Source organism: Dendrobates tinctorius, unplaced genomic scaffold (assembly GCF_039654945.1).
Source record: "Dendrobates tinctorius isolate UK_male_01 unplaced genomic scaffold, ASM3965494v1 ptg000129l, whole genome shotgun sequence".
Classification (NCBI taxonomy): Eukaryota; Metazoa; Chordata; class Amphibia; order Anura; family Dendrobatidae; genus Dendrobates; species Dendrobates tinctorius.
In genome coordinates, this window is record NW_027361797.1 from 20382501 (window position 1) to 20397890 (window position 15390).

The following is a 15390-nucleotide window of genomic DNA, read 5'->3' on the forward strand; positions in this document are numbered from 1 at the left end:
ATTCTGGCCAGCAGATGGGGTTTTTGAGTCAGTAAGTAGTCAGCTGAGAGAGCAAACAGGGAGTTGTCATGGAAACGAGAGCAGCTGACAGTTAGTCAGTTGGTGATGGGGAGCTGATCTGTGAAGAGGGAAAGGACAGGAGCAGAGACAAGAGGCTCTGGGGAAGCTGAAATTGCATATAGCTGACCCCAGAGTGAAGCGCTGAGATAAAAAGAGGACGCCAGAGTCCTAGGCTGAACAGGAGCTGCATGCCCTGATCGCCGAATCTGGAAGTACAGGGGACTGCAAGTTCCTGGGTGACATTGAACACCTAAAGGCACGGCAGCAGATCAAGAGCCTGGGGCTGATGGTGAAAAGGACAGTACCCGTGATATAGGCTCACGGTGTCAGCCATACAGGTTAGAAACCATCATGCAAGAGAGGGTCGCAGCTTAGTTACAAACAGCAGGGACCCAAAAACAAAGCACAGAAGGAAGGTCCCAAACCCCCACCTGGCAGGGTGGATCCTCTGAATGCCTCCAGGCGAGTCGGACTCAATCCATCACCTGTATGTGGTACCCCGGATTGCAACCACTTGCAAGTAAAAGGTAAAGAAAACTGCACCTCTCTGTGTCCTTTTCTTATTTCTCTGCACCCCAACGTTCACTGCCATCTGAACAATTAATCAAATATATTTGCCCTGGGGCCCCCGCTCTACCCGTGGGGAGCTGAAACATTGTTTGCTGCGTCACCATCAGCCCCAGAGGACCAAAACCTCAGCGTCGGCCACTCATTGCCGAACACCACGGGTGGCGTCACACTTAAAAACATCACACAACTTTCCTCAATTTTATGTACAAAAATACTTGGCACTCAAAAATGTAGCAAAGTCTATCCGTGGCACCCTGGATTCCTCATGCGGGCACTAAGCGCTGTAACTGTTTGCAGAGCCTGCACCCCTAGCGCTGTTAACCCATTCCTGTAGCCCTGCTTTATCCAGTCACATTAATCCAACTCCAACCAGATAGACTCGTGCTCCAGGCTCTATATAATACCAGCAGCATAGACTTTGCTACCACCTAAGGATATCTATTACCCTATCTGTATCTTTTGCAGTTTTCTACCAAAAGAAACAAAAAAAAACCTTTCTGATGAAGGTCCGTTGTTGGACCGAAAACATTCCTACGATATGAGTTTATTTCTGTCTGGATGCTAAATAAAGAATATACGGCTTCTTCATTTTTGAGTGCCAAGTATTTTTGTACATATTTATGGGTTGGAAACCTTACTTGAGCACCGAACAACCTTCCTTTTTCTCTGGAGTGCCGTGTTCTTTTGCCTACTTGATTTTTCCTCAATTTTATTACTGGACGCCCAGAGCCACGGACCGCGTCAACGCCACCGTGACATCCCCCGCTGAAGTTAACGGTCCCGGTACCGAGTAACCTAAGGCCCTGCGGGGCACTCCACTTGCTCAGAGATTTATTTTGTGATGCTGCAGCTGCATTATTTGTGGCTGCTAGACAGCCTGAAAACGTGGGGATTGCCTGTTTGTTAGGCAATTCCCACATGTATTCAGCCTGTCTAGCAGCTGGAAATCATGCAGCTGCGGCGACACAAAGTAAATCTCCGAGCACGCCAAAACTACTCGGAGAACACCCGAACATGCTCGGAAATCTTGAGTAACGAGCACTACTGGGCAGGTAAATATTGTTGCCCATTTTTGCTGTGTTAATTCTTGAATTTTTAGAGGAATTCTAATTCCTTTTTTGTTGCTTTGCTGTTAATTATACTAAAAAAAAATTAAATTGCAGCATGCCCGAGTTTGATCCCATTTTCGGATAGCATTTAGCCATGCAAGTCAATGAGTCTATGGAAACCATCGTACTGCACTTGGATAACATGTGAGTGCAGCCCGATTTCCACGGACTGACAGAATGGAGAAGATGGAGACATTTTTTCTCCATCTACCCCTCATCCGAGAGAATCGGATCACAGTATGATCACACTCTGATTAGACTTTGATCAGAGTGTGATTAGCAATAATCAGCCCGATTCTTTCTCAGGAGAGACTATACGTTCATGTGACCCTGGCCGAAGAGTGCAATATACCTTAGATAGATCTCGGCCGTCTGCTATCTCATCCAAATCCCCCATACACATAAACACAGGGCTGGTACAAGCATTTATGTGTTTTCAATGGGGAGAGAGTAAAAGCTGTCTGCCAGACAGGCCAGGCAATGGCTCTTCTGCCAAGAAAACAAAAAGATACGACGCTTGCATTCAAAATACTTAATAACTTGATTTTGCCAACAGGTTTTTCAAATTTATTTGCCTTCCTGGGTCCAGCACTAGCTCTCCGCAGCTGTTTCAGTGGGACTGATATGATAACAACACACAACACCACTGCAGTCAATCACTGAGCTTAGAGACTCGTATTGTCTACATCAGCAGAGGTTATTGATTGGCTGCATCTGTGCACTGTCATTGTGATGCCAATAGACATAGACAGGACCAGTAGCAAAGAGTCAGTGCTGGACCCAGGGAGGGTGAGAACCATCTGATTTTATTATTTTTACTTTGCAGAGGCCAATAGAGGGCAGAACATTTAAAGTGGAAAATCTCTTTTAACTCCACTGACAAAATCTGTTGGGGAGAGTTTGGAGACCTACATAAACATTAGATAATAGGCTGATCCCGTATCGGTGAATTCGGACAACTTGAATCCAATGTGTACTGTATAGGAGCCTTAAGGGACCATGCAGCCTTTACAGATTCTTAAAAGGAATCTGTCACCCTTTTTTTGGCCTATCAGCTGCCGGCATTGACATCAGGGGCTTATCTACAGCATTCTGTAATGCTGTAGATAAGCCCCCGGTGTAACCTGAAAGATAAGAAAAACAAGTTAGTAATCTATAATTATTCACCAGAGGGGGCGGTCCGGTCCGATGGGTGTCGCAGTCCGGTCCGGCGCCTCCCATCTATATACGATGCTGTCCTTTTTTTTCCTTCCTGTCGTGGCTCCTGTGCAGGCGCACTGCTCTGCCCTGTTGAGGGCAGAGCAGAGTCCTGCAGTGCGCAGGCATCGGGAGAGGTCTGGCGCCTGTGCACTGCAATATTCTGCCCTGCCCTCAACAGGGCAGAGCAGTGCGCCTGCACAGGAGCCACGACAGGAAGGGAAGAAGAGGACGGCATCGTATATAGATGGGAGGCACCGGACCGGACTGCGACACCCATCGGACCGGACCACCCCCTCCGGTGAGTATAATCTAACATGTTTTTCTTATCTTTCAGGTTACATCGGGGGCTTATCTACAGCATTACAGAATGCTGTAGATAAGCCCCTGATGTCAATGCCGGCAGCTGATAGGACAAAAAAAGGGTGACAGATTCCCTTTAAGCACTCTGTGCCTCTATATTGTACCTGAGTATGGCACAATAATATTGATAGACTCACTACTAGAATCCATCTTTGTGTCATTTATGGCACTTATATTGAGTATAAATTAAAAAAAATATGGAGGTACATCATGGTCACATAGACTTCTATGGCCTCCATAATGACACGCCATACAATAAGGAGCCTGTACAGAGTTGTAACACACCCATGTGGATAAGCCCCAAAGCAGGGTTGTCAGGGCGTTAGCTGACTGACCAGATATACGCATATTACTAAGAATATCACCAAAACTGATTTAAACAACCGGTATAAATCCTAACAAAATTGCGGCTAATCTGATTAAAAGTATTAAAGCCGCTCTGTAGAAGCCATGAGCAATTACAGATACTTTCTCCTGTTACTTTCAAGAGTTAATAGATCAATTAAGTGCCACCCAGTCAAGTACTTTTCTACTAATACCTGGTGGCATCAACAGGGAACCAATTTCTATTCCGATGAACTTTGACCTTGGAAATTTAAGAACTGTAAGTAGACCTCACTTGGTTAGATGACCAGAGTGAAAACAAAGATGATGTTTCCACAATGTCCGCTCACTTTCTGTATTAGTTATTATTACTATATACAGTATATGTGCACTACTCTGGACTGAATATTGGGAAGCATCACAGAGGGCTTCATTGAGCCCACAAAGCAAAATGTTTCTGCTGGCCCACCATCCATCTAAGCAGATCATGTACTCTGGTGGGCCAGTCTGACCCTGAAGCAGTGTCCGATGATTTTCTCCATACCATCTATACACAAATATGGATTTTAGAGATAGTCAAGCAGCGCACCATTCACCCATTTTAAAGAGAATTTGTCAGTAGAATTTCACCGCCAAACTGCATGTAGCTTTCAAAGACAAGTCCAGCAATACCTTTACATGGCCCGTCCGTTCCTCCATTACTGAGAAATCAGCATTTGAATTGATATACAAATTAGGCTAAAGAGCTATGGTAAGATCAGAAGCCTCAGTCACTCCGGTTCTATTCCCTGCCCAGCGCCGCCTCCTTTTGCTTCACTGACAACTCCTCTGTTTGAAATCTCACATCATAGAGGCTGTAAGACAAGTAGGAGGAGGCTGCACTGGGCAGGGAATAGAGCTGGAGTGACTGAGGCTTCTGATCTACCATAGCCTTTTAGCCTAATCTGCAGGTCAATTAAAAGACTGATTTCTCAGTAACAGAGGAAAGGATTGGCCATGTAAAGGTATTGTTGGACTTGTCTTTAAAAGAGCTACAAGCATATTCAAATAGTTTAAGCAGTGAAATCCTGCTGAAAGATTACCTTTGCTATGTAATCTAAGAGAACCATAACGTAAGATCAGAAATGTAAAATCCAGCAATGTGTCACTTACTGGGCTGTGTTTTGCTGTTTCAATACAATCAGAGCTTTATCAGCAGGAGATTCTCACTACATGACTAGCTTCCTCGTGGTCCGACCCCACCCTCAGCGCTAATTAGCAGCTCTCTCTCACTGTACAATGAACACAGACAGTTGTGGTGTGGGCAGCTATTCTAGACCTGCAGTAGAAAAACTGTGACTCTATCAAAACTGCTGCACCCAGTTAACTAAGTGATACATCGCTGGAATCAGGGTCTCTGCCCCTACCACACGCTGCTGTCGGATTGCATAGCAAAAATATGCTGATGGATTCCCTTTAAAGCAATAGTTTATAGTTATAGATGCAGAAATCAGGTTTGAATGTGTTATGCCTGGTGCATAATTACCTAATATATCCATGCACATGTTATTCAGCTTTGTTCAGATAATTTATTCTACCTTAGTGGAGCATTCTTTTTTACTATAGATCTACAGTTATACATTGGAGCTAAAGTAAAGGATATTGTGACTTGGTTATAGAAAAATATACAGAGATAATATGGCACAGAGGCACTATACAAACGCCATGCTGTTGGCGCACAAATTGGGAATGAGCTCATGGGAAAGACAGATATGTCCACTGTTAGTCCTCCTTTTTTGATAGTCTCATAGCTGTCTGCAGTCATGGCCAAAAGTTTTGAGAATGACACAAATATTATATTTTCACATGATCTGCTGCCCTCTGGTTTTTGTGTGTGTTTGTCAGATGTTTTTATCACATGCAGAAATATAATTGCAATCATATTATGAGTAACAAAAGGTTATATTGACAGTTAGAATGAGTTAATGCAGCAAGTCAATATTTGCAGTGTTGACCCTTCTTCTTCAGGACCTCAGCAATTCTTCCTGGCATGCTCTCAATCAACTTCTGGATCAAATCCTGACTGATAGCAGTCCATTCTTGCAAAATCAATGCTTTTATTTTGTCTGAATTTGAAGGTTTTTGTTTGTCCACCCGTCTCTTGATGATTGACCACAAGTTCTCAATGGGATTAAGATCTGGGGAGTTTCCAGGCCATGGTCCCACAATCTCTCTGTTTTGTTCCCTGAGCCATTTAGTTATCACCTTTGCTTTATGGCAAGGTGCTCCATATGTTGAAAAAGACATTGTTGATCGCCAAACTGCTCTTGGACGGTTGGGAGAAGTTGCTCTTGGAGGACATTCTGGTACCATTCTTTATTCATGGCTGTGTTTTTAGGCAAGACTGAGAGAGAGCCCATTCCCTTGGCTGAGAAGCCACCCCACACATGAATGGTTTCAGGATGCTTGACAGTTGGCATGAGACAAGACTGGTGGTAGCGCTCACCTGGTCTTCTCCAAATAAGCCGTTTTCCAGATGTCCCAAACAATTGAAAAGGGGATTCATCAGAGAAAATGACTTTACCCCAGTCTTCAGCAGTCCACTCCCTGTACTTCTTGCAGAATATCAGTCTGTCCATGATGTTTTTTCTGGAGAGAAGTGGCTTCTTTGCTGCCCTCCTTGAGACCAGGCCTTGCTCCAAGAGTCTCCGCCTCACAGTGCGTGCAGATGCACTCACACCTGCCTGCTGCCATTCCTGAGCAAGCTCTGCACTGCTGGTAGCCCGATCCCGCAGCTGAAACACTTTTAAGAGACGGTCCTGGCGCTTGCTGGTCTTTCTTGGGCGCCCTGGAGCCTTTTTGGCAACAAGGGAACCTCTCTCCTTGAAGTTCTTGATGATGCGATAGATTCTTGACTGAGGTGCAATCTTTCTAGCTGCGATACTCTTCCATGTTAGGCCATTTTTGTGCAGTGCAATGATGACTGCACATGTTTCTTTAGAGATAACCATGGTTAACAGAAGAGAAACAATGATGCCAAGCACCCGCCTCCTTTTTAAGTGTCCAGTGGTGTCATTCTTACTTAATGACAGATTGATCTCCAGCCCTGTCCTCATCAACACCCACACCTGTGTTAATGGAGCAATCACTAAAACGATGTTAGCTGGTCCTTTTAAGGCAGGACTGCAATGATGTTGAAATGTGTTTTGGGGGATAAAGTTAATTTTCTAGGCAAATATTGACTTTGCAAGTAATTGCTGTTAAGCTGATCACTCTTTATAACATTCTGGAGTATATGCAAATTGCCATTAGAAAAAATGAAGCAGTAGACTTTGTAAAAACTAATATTTGTGTCAGTCTCAAAACTTTTGGCCATGACTGTACACTGCATCTATAGGACATACACCCATGGAAGAAGTGCTAATCATAAAACCACTGCCCCCGAGGAAAACTACCAACTCCACTATATAAATCGGGTACAGACTGTCTTTTCTTAACAAACCCTTTCCTTTGGTCCAGACTAAAAGTATATGGGCATCATTGGGGGTAGGAATGGGGAGCTTCCAACTGGACGTACCTCTTTTAGGCAGAGCAGGGTGCCACTAACAAGCAGCAGATGTTACTTGGTAAACTAAATCTGCTTGTATATGACTTGGACACCATCGGGTTGAATGCAGCAGGTGGAAAACAGATACTGATAGTAACCGAACCTGCAGCCATCAACTGATCGCTGCAGCAGATATTTTATGAAAGGGGTTTGTGATAACACAACCTCTGCAATCTCAATGAGCTGTTGCTGTACCTTAGCATTGTTGTATTTAGTCATGTACAATATATAATAGTTCTCCATATACTTAATTGTGGTGTCACAGTTCTCCTCGACAAAGCCCAAATCCCTAACAAACAGCTACAGTTTACGGAGTCATTTAGCCGGACAGTCATGAGTCGGAAACATGATGCGTCATGTCGAGCAGATGCATTCACGCAATGAATATACAAGAGAATGGCAAAGCTCTCCGCCACCTCCACGTATTTCCAAACTTGTCTGTACAGGTAAACCTAGCAAACATCTACCCAACACAACCAGTGTGTTGGGAAATGTCTGACTTCAATCAACCTTGTTCAACTGGAAGAAACAAGTGTTTAGTGTATTTATTACCTGATAAACAACTGTCTTAATATATTTATTACATAAGACATGGATAGGGCCAGAAGGTGTCAGGTCACTAGGACGTGTCTCACATTATCAAAGATCCTTTCAATCTCTTGCACCGAATCAACAAATCTTTAGCCTGCAAATCCGAGGAGTCGTGTTACTTATGTGCTTAAACCTGCTCACAAGTTTTGCTCAAAAAAAGGAATTCTTACAATGAGAGCACAAATTGCTTCCTGGCTCCAAGGTTTGCATGACCATGACCAGTAGGAAATGTCCATTTGGAAACTTTGCAGTAAAGCTATAATTACTCTTTTGATCAATGTTCACTCAGGTACATTTTGCCATTTATTAAAAGAAAGTAGATTGAATAGGTTCTCACATCACATTTGGGACATACACTCAACACACAGGTTTGAAATATGTCCTTGTATGCAGGTACGGACTGGGGATGAAATTCAGCCCTGGCATTTGAATTCACATAGGCCCATGTTGTTCCCGTCCTTGGGCACCAGATGGGAAATATTACTAATATTACCCTGGATGGAGGAAAGCAAGATGCTGGGGTAAGTGACGAATTTGTGCTCTGTCACAACTCTTAACAGTATGGGTGTCTTGAGAACACCGATTCTGTTAACCACATAGCAGACAAGGTGGCCCACGACTAGACAGGCCCTTTTGGCATTTGCCAGAATTGCCAGATGGCCAGTCCGGCCCTGCTTGTATGTATACCTTAGCAATATAGAAAACATGTGCCAGTGTAGAACCTCTTGGTAAATCATACATGTCCATGCCCACAGCAAGCATCCACAAACAGGCTGAATTTTCCATCTCTTGTTTACATGGGACTGCTGCGGTTACTGCTTTCTTATGGGGAAAACCTTGACCAGGTTTTAAGAAAACCCACGGTTGTAGAGAACCATGCATGGAAATCACAGGTATACTGTAGAACAAAGCCTAGGGCTGCAACAAGACTTTTCGCAGCAAAATATCCAGAATCTAACTAGGGATTTATGAGCAAATGGCAAGAGGTTTTGAAGCAATTTTTATTATACTTCTTAAAAGATAAACGTACTATCTTGTTTTTAAATTACAAATGTAGATTAAAAAAAATCAATAACTATTGCCGTGATCTTGAAGAGATTTCCAAGCTACTTAGTGCATTAGGATATCACTGCAATTTTTTTTAATATTTGAAGTGCCACTAAAAGTATAAGCATAGCCCTAGTTTAAGGGAAACAGGGTAGGCACTCATTTCAGTTTCTCTAAATAATACAATAATTCTACACCTTAACATTCCATGGGTCTGAGCAGAATTTTAGATTTTTGTCTCTTTAACTTTACCCTGTATTTTGCTTAGTTTCCAATATTTGGTAACTAATGGGTAAAACATTACACCACTAGGTGGAACATTTTCCTCAATTTAAAATAAAAAAGGGGGAAAAAAAGTGAGAGAGAACGGCCACACCTATATGACAGAGATGGAGGGAGCTTGGGACGTTTTTAAAAAATAAACGTTAGATATGAAAACGATTGATTTTTCTCTTTCAAGTGTTGTCCGCGGCGTCTAACTGCTCCCGACGTGTCGCTTTTAAGCTCGCGCCTTGAAGAGTTAAAAGGATTTGACTTCAGTTTGTAAAATGAAGTGACCATGTCTATCCTGGGGCGCATTCCTCATTAGGCACTCGCCCCCGCCCTGAGCCCCTGAGGCATCGGAGGAGATAGATCATTAAGTGTGCTTCAACAACAGTCAACTACTAAAGGTGATCAATAAAAGTGCATGGGCGGAAAGACACAAAAAAAAGACCCCCAGAGCTTAACATGTGCTGCTTACTTTACCGAACTCTGCCTGCATCTCATACCTTACACAGAATAGTATATTTTTGTTTACTAACCCTATAGAATCAGTTACTTGCAACCAACTTTAAACTTGCACTACAATATTTTAATGTGTCTTTTTTTCCAAACTATGTAACACAATACCTATAAAAGTAAAACAAGGCACAATGTAACGCGCGCGTAGGACAATGTGACAAGAATAAGAAAGGTCTCCATGGTAATCTTGTTCTGCAACTTTCCTTACAGCCTAAGTAAACATTCTACCAGGAGAAAACAAGCAGATGTTCACTCAGATTTTATTCTCTACATAAACGGCTTTTGCTGCTGCTTTCTTTGCTAAAATGGAGTTTTACTCACCTGTCCTTTTAGGAGCTTTCCAGGAGATAAGTCCTTGCAGATTTTGCAGCGCAGGCGACTCTAGATGTAGAGTACAGCTGCTAGTTTGTATGAATCTGGAACTTGTTTTGAACCTCTCCCTCACACCACACCAGTTCCCTCCCCTTCTCTCCTATGCCTGGATTATGAGATCACACGTAAGATGGGTGTGGAGGAGAAAAAAAAAGAAATATAGAATCCACTCTGTCTATAAAAACCAAGCTACACATAAAAAAAAAAACCTTGCAAGAAGATCTTTACCCACCCTGTAGCGGAGTTCAAATTCAAAAAATGCACCCAGACCAATCTTTCAACGATAAACTAGTAGGATCACTATGTATCCTATTGACTCCACCCTAGCAAAGCAAAACAGATGGAGAGAAAAACATACACACATATCCAGTCTCCGGTCAGGAGGCTCAAGTATTTGTTTTCGTTCTTTCGCTGCCACCTACAGAGATACTGAACGTTTATGGAGAAAATCCGCGCCACGTAGTAGATAGAGAGGCAGTTTGTGCTTTCAGGATGGAATATCAACTGTAAATTTTGCAAATGTTTCTCCAAAGAATAAACTCCCTCAAGAAACATCTTTGTATCATATGCAGCTATCTGCTGCAGACAAGGGTTTGGAAAATAGATATGTACAGTTGTGGCCAAAAGTATTGACACCCCTGCAATTCTGTCAGATAATACTTAGTTTCTTCCTGAAAATGATTGCAAACACAAATTCTTTGGTATTATTATCTTCATTTAATTTGTCTTAAATGAAAAAACACAAAAGAGAATGAAGCAAAAAGCAAACCATTGATCATTTCACACAAAACTCCAAAAATGGGCCAGACAAAAGTATTGGCACCCTCAGCCTAATACTTGGTTGCACAACCTTTAGCCAAAATAACTGCGACCAACCGCTTCCGGTAACCATCAATGAGTTTCTTACAATGCTCTGCTGGAATTTTAGACCATTCTTCTTTGGCAAACTGCTGCAGGTCCCTGATATTTGAAGGGTGCCTTCTCCAAACAGCCATTTTTAGATCTCTCCACAGGAGTTCTATGGGATTCAGGTCTGGACTCATTCCTGGCCACCTTAGAAGTCTCCAGTGCTTTCTCTCAAACCATTTTCTAGTGCTTTTTGAAGTGTGTTTTGGGTCATTGTCCTGCTGGAAAACCTATGACCTCTGAGGGAGACCCAGCTTTCTCACACTGGGCCCTACATTATGCTGCAAAATTTGTTGGTAGTCTTCAGACTTCAAAATGCTATGCACACGGTCAAGCAGTCCTGTGCCAGAGGCAGCAAAGCAACCCCAAAACATCAGGGAACCTCCGCCATGTTTGACTGTAGGGACCGTGTTCTTTTCTTTGAATGCCTCTTTTTTTCTCCTGTACACTCTATGTTGATGCCTTTGCCCAAAAAGCTCTACTTTTGTCTCATCTGACCAGAGAACATTCTTCCAAAACGTTTTAGGCTTTTTCAGGTAAGTTTTGGCAAACTCCAGCCTGGCTTTTTTATGTCTTGGGGCAAGAAGTGGGGTCTTCCTGGGTCTCCTACCATACAGTCCCTTTTCATTCAGACGCTGACAGATAGTACGTGTTGACACTGTTGTACCCTCGGACTGCAGGGCAGCTTGAACTTGTTTGGATGTTAGTCGAGGTTCTTTATCCAACATCCGCACAATCTTGCGTTGAAATCTCTTGTCAATTTTTCTTTTCCGTCCACATCTAGGGAGGTTAGCCACAGTGCCATGGGCTTTAAACTTCTTGATGACACTGCGCACGGTAGACACAGGAACATTCAGGTCTTTGGAGATGGACTTGTAGCCTTGAGATTGCTCATGCTTCCTCACAATTTGGTTTCTCAAGTCCTCAGACAGTTCTTTGGTCTTCTTTCTTTTCTCCATGCTCAATGTGGTACACACAAGGACACAGGACAGAGGTTGAGTCAACTTTAATCCATGTCAACTGGCTGCAAGTGTGATTTACTTATTGCCAACACCTGTTAGGTGCCACAAGTAAGTTACAGGTGCTGATAATTACACAAATTAGAGAAGCATCACATGATTTTTCGAACAGTGCCAATACTTTTGTCCACCCTCTTTTTTATGTTTGGTGTGGAATTATATTCAATTTGGCTTTAGGACAATTCTTTTTGTGTTTTTTCATTTAAGACAAATTAAATGAAGATAATAATTCCAAAGAATTTGTGTTTGCAATCATTTTCAGGAAGAAACTGAGTATTATCTGACAGAATTGCAGGGGTGTCAATACTTTTGGCCACAACTGTATCTGTGAAAATCATAAGCAACACTGATATTCTGTGTCGGACCAGTATTTTTTTTTACATCCCCTTAGACTTGAATGGATGAGGTTCCAAAAAATCTGAAAAGCACTTTTGAATTACCTGGGTCAGCGTACTGTCCGATTAAAATTAGGGTAGCACACGTCCGATTTATTTGCTCGCATGCAGGAGCCCTGAGGGCTCATTCAGAAGTCCATGCAAATCGGACCAATCATGGACTGCAATGTATGGACTGTCCAAAAATCTCATGACCAGAGCATGACAGTTTCATATTTTTCTATGAAGCTGTCACGCTTAGGCCGGGACAGCCACGACCAGTCCTTGCATTGCAGTCCATGATCGGTCTGATTTGCGTGGATTTCTAAATGAGCCCTTAGGTCACATGCAGACATGCGTAAAATTGGACGTGTGCTATCCAATTTTTAATTCTATTGTGTGAGGCAATCATACTGAATGTTGGTTTGTTGGTTGGTTTGTGGGAGCCATCATACTGAGTAGGGCCACCATACTGTGTGTGGGGGACTATAAGCACTAGAGTTGAGTGAAACGGGTCGAAAAATTTCAAAAGTCACCGACTTTTGGCAAAGTCGGGTTTCATGAAACATAACCCGACCCTAGGATGAGGTCGGCCATGAGGTCGGCGACTTAAGCGCCAAAGTCGCGCTTCAAAAGTTTGTTTTGCGCTCTTTTTCAGTCAATCAGGATCCACGGACACTGTGGGCAACGTGATGACATAGGCAGGGGTCACCACCATCTTTCAGAAGGGCATGCAAGTGATTGACTTGCTTTGGTGGGCGTCACAGGGGGTATAAAAGGGCGTGCACGCCGACCGCCATGTAACTCATGCTGATCTCAGAATAGGGAGAGCTGCTGCTGATGATGATTTTGTAGGGAGAGCGTTAGGCAGGGAAGAAGACACCAAAAACTGCTTCTGCTGCTAGAGATTTTGCCTGTACAACACACCAGTCACTGTGTGTGCAGTGCAAGTGGAGGCTATATTTTGCTGGATCAGCGGTGTTAGTTGTTAGGCTGCCTTCTAAGGCTTCCTGATGGCTGCATTGCTGTTTACCCACTGCTCTGCAAACTGCTTTTTTAAAAGCAATCCAAATTTTTTTTTTTTTGTCCTGGTGAGATACTGAGCCTGCATTTTTTCACACCATACAGCGGTGCACACTCCTCACACAGTACCGTGTAACGGCTGTTATCACAGCCACAGTGAAGCTATCTGTGTGTCACTCTGTAAGGATAAGTTGAGGACATGTTCCGTTCTTACAGACCTGCAACTTCTTGTTTTGTCTAGCTTTCAAACAGTTAAATATATTTGCTGTTTGATCACATTCAAAACTATAGAGAGACAGCGTGTGTCAGTCCGTATACTTAAAAAACACGGAGCTTGACAATTTTACATACACCGGACAGCCGTGTACATGCACGCTCATCTCTCAGTACCGTGTAACGGCTGTTATCACGGCCACAGTGAAGCTATCTGTGTGTCGCTCTGTAAGGATAAGTCGAGGACATGTTCCGTTCTTACAGACCTGCACCTTCTAGTTTTGTCTAGTTTTCAAACAGTTAAATATATTTGCTGTTTGATCACATTCAAAACTATAGAGAGACAGCGTGTGTCAGTCCGTATACTTAAAAAAACACGAAGCTTGACAATTTTACGTACACCGGACAGCCGTGTACGTGCACGCTTCTCTCTCAGTACCGTGTAACGGCTGTTATCACGGCCACAGTGAAGCTATCTGTGTGTCGCTCTGTAAGGATAAGTCGAGGACATGTTCCGTTCTTACAGACCTGCACCTTCTAGTTTTGTCTAGTTTTCAAACAGTTAAATATATTTGCTGTTTGATCACATTCAAAACTATAGAGAGAAAGCGTGTGTCAGTCCGTATACTTAAAAAACACGGAGCTTGACAATTTAACGTTTACCGGACAGCCGTGTACGTGCAAGCTCCTCTCTCAGTACCATGTAACTGCTGTTATCACGGCCACAGTGAAGCTATCTGTGTGTCGCTCTGTAAGGATAAGTCGAGGACTTGTTCCGTTCTTACAGACCTACACTCTAGGGAGATTCCTATTCTGCCCAATTCTATATACACCTTGTAGTTTGTCATACACTAGCCAATTTCTGCCTGTGACATAGCACTGTGATATTCACTGGGCCTCACACAATCCAAAAGTGTCCAGTGTCCACAAGTGTGTGCTGAAATTCAAAATCTCCGTTATCCTCTAGTCACATTTTTCACACCTGCGACATCAAGCCTGTGACATAGCGCTGTGATAATCAGTGGGCCTCACACAATCCAAAAGTGTCCAGTGTCCACAAGTGTGTGCTGAAATTCAAAACCTCCGTTATCCTCTAGTCACATTTTTCACACCTGCGACATCAAGCCTGTGACATAGCGCTGTGATATTCAGTGGGCCTCACACAATCCAAAAGTGTCCAGTGTCCACAAGTGTGTGCAGAAATTCAAAATCTCCGTTACCCTCTAGTGACATTTTTCACACCTGCGACATCGAGCCTGTGACATAGCGCTGTGATATTCAGTGGGCCTCACACAATCCAAAAGTGTCCAGTGTCCACAAGTGTGTGCAGAAATTCAAAATCTCCGTTATCCTCTAGTGACATTTTTCACACCTGCGACATCGAGCCTGTGACATAGCGCTGTGATATTCAGTGGGCCTCACACAATCCAAAAGTGTCCAGTGTCCACAAGTGTGTGCAGAAATTCAAAATCTCCGTTATCCCTTAGTGACATTTTTCACACCTGCGACATCGAGCCTGTGACATAGCGCTGTGATATTCAGTGGGCCTCACACAATCCAAAAGTGTCCAGTGTCCACAAGTGTGTGCAGAAATTCAAAATCTCTGTTATCCTCTAGTGACATTTTTCACACCTGCGACATCGAGCCTGTGACATAGCGCTGTGATATTCAGTGGGCCTCACACAATCCAAAAGTGTCCAGTGTCCACAAGTGTGTGCAGAAATTCAAAATCTCCATTATCCTCTAGTGACATTTTTCACACCTGTGACATCGAGCCTGTGACATAGCGCTGTGATATTCAGTGGGCCTCACACAATCCAAAAGTGTCCAGTGTTCACAAGTGTGTGCAGAAA

General features: G+C 43.3%; 1 protein-coding gene across 3 annotated transcripts in view; it reads right to left on the minus strand.

Moving 5' to 3' along the window:
• The window catches only part of EMP2 (epithelial membrane protein 2), a 93442-nt gene extending 83334 nt beyond the window's left edge, over positions 1–10108 (minus strand). The window contains exon 1 of one of the 3 annotated variants that reach the window (XM_073542836.1): positions 9952–10108. The gene's annotated coding sequence lies outside the window, so the exon portion shown is untranslated. The remainder of the gene's footprint in view (positions 1–9951) is intronic. The other 2 variants (XM_073542837.1, XM_073542838.1) reach the window with 2 other exon arrangements.
• Positions 10109–15390: the final 5282 nt, after the last annotated feature.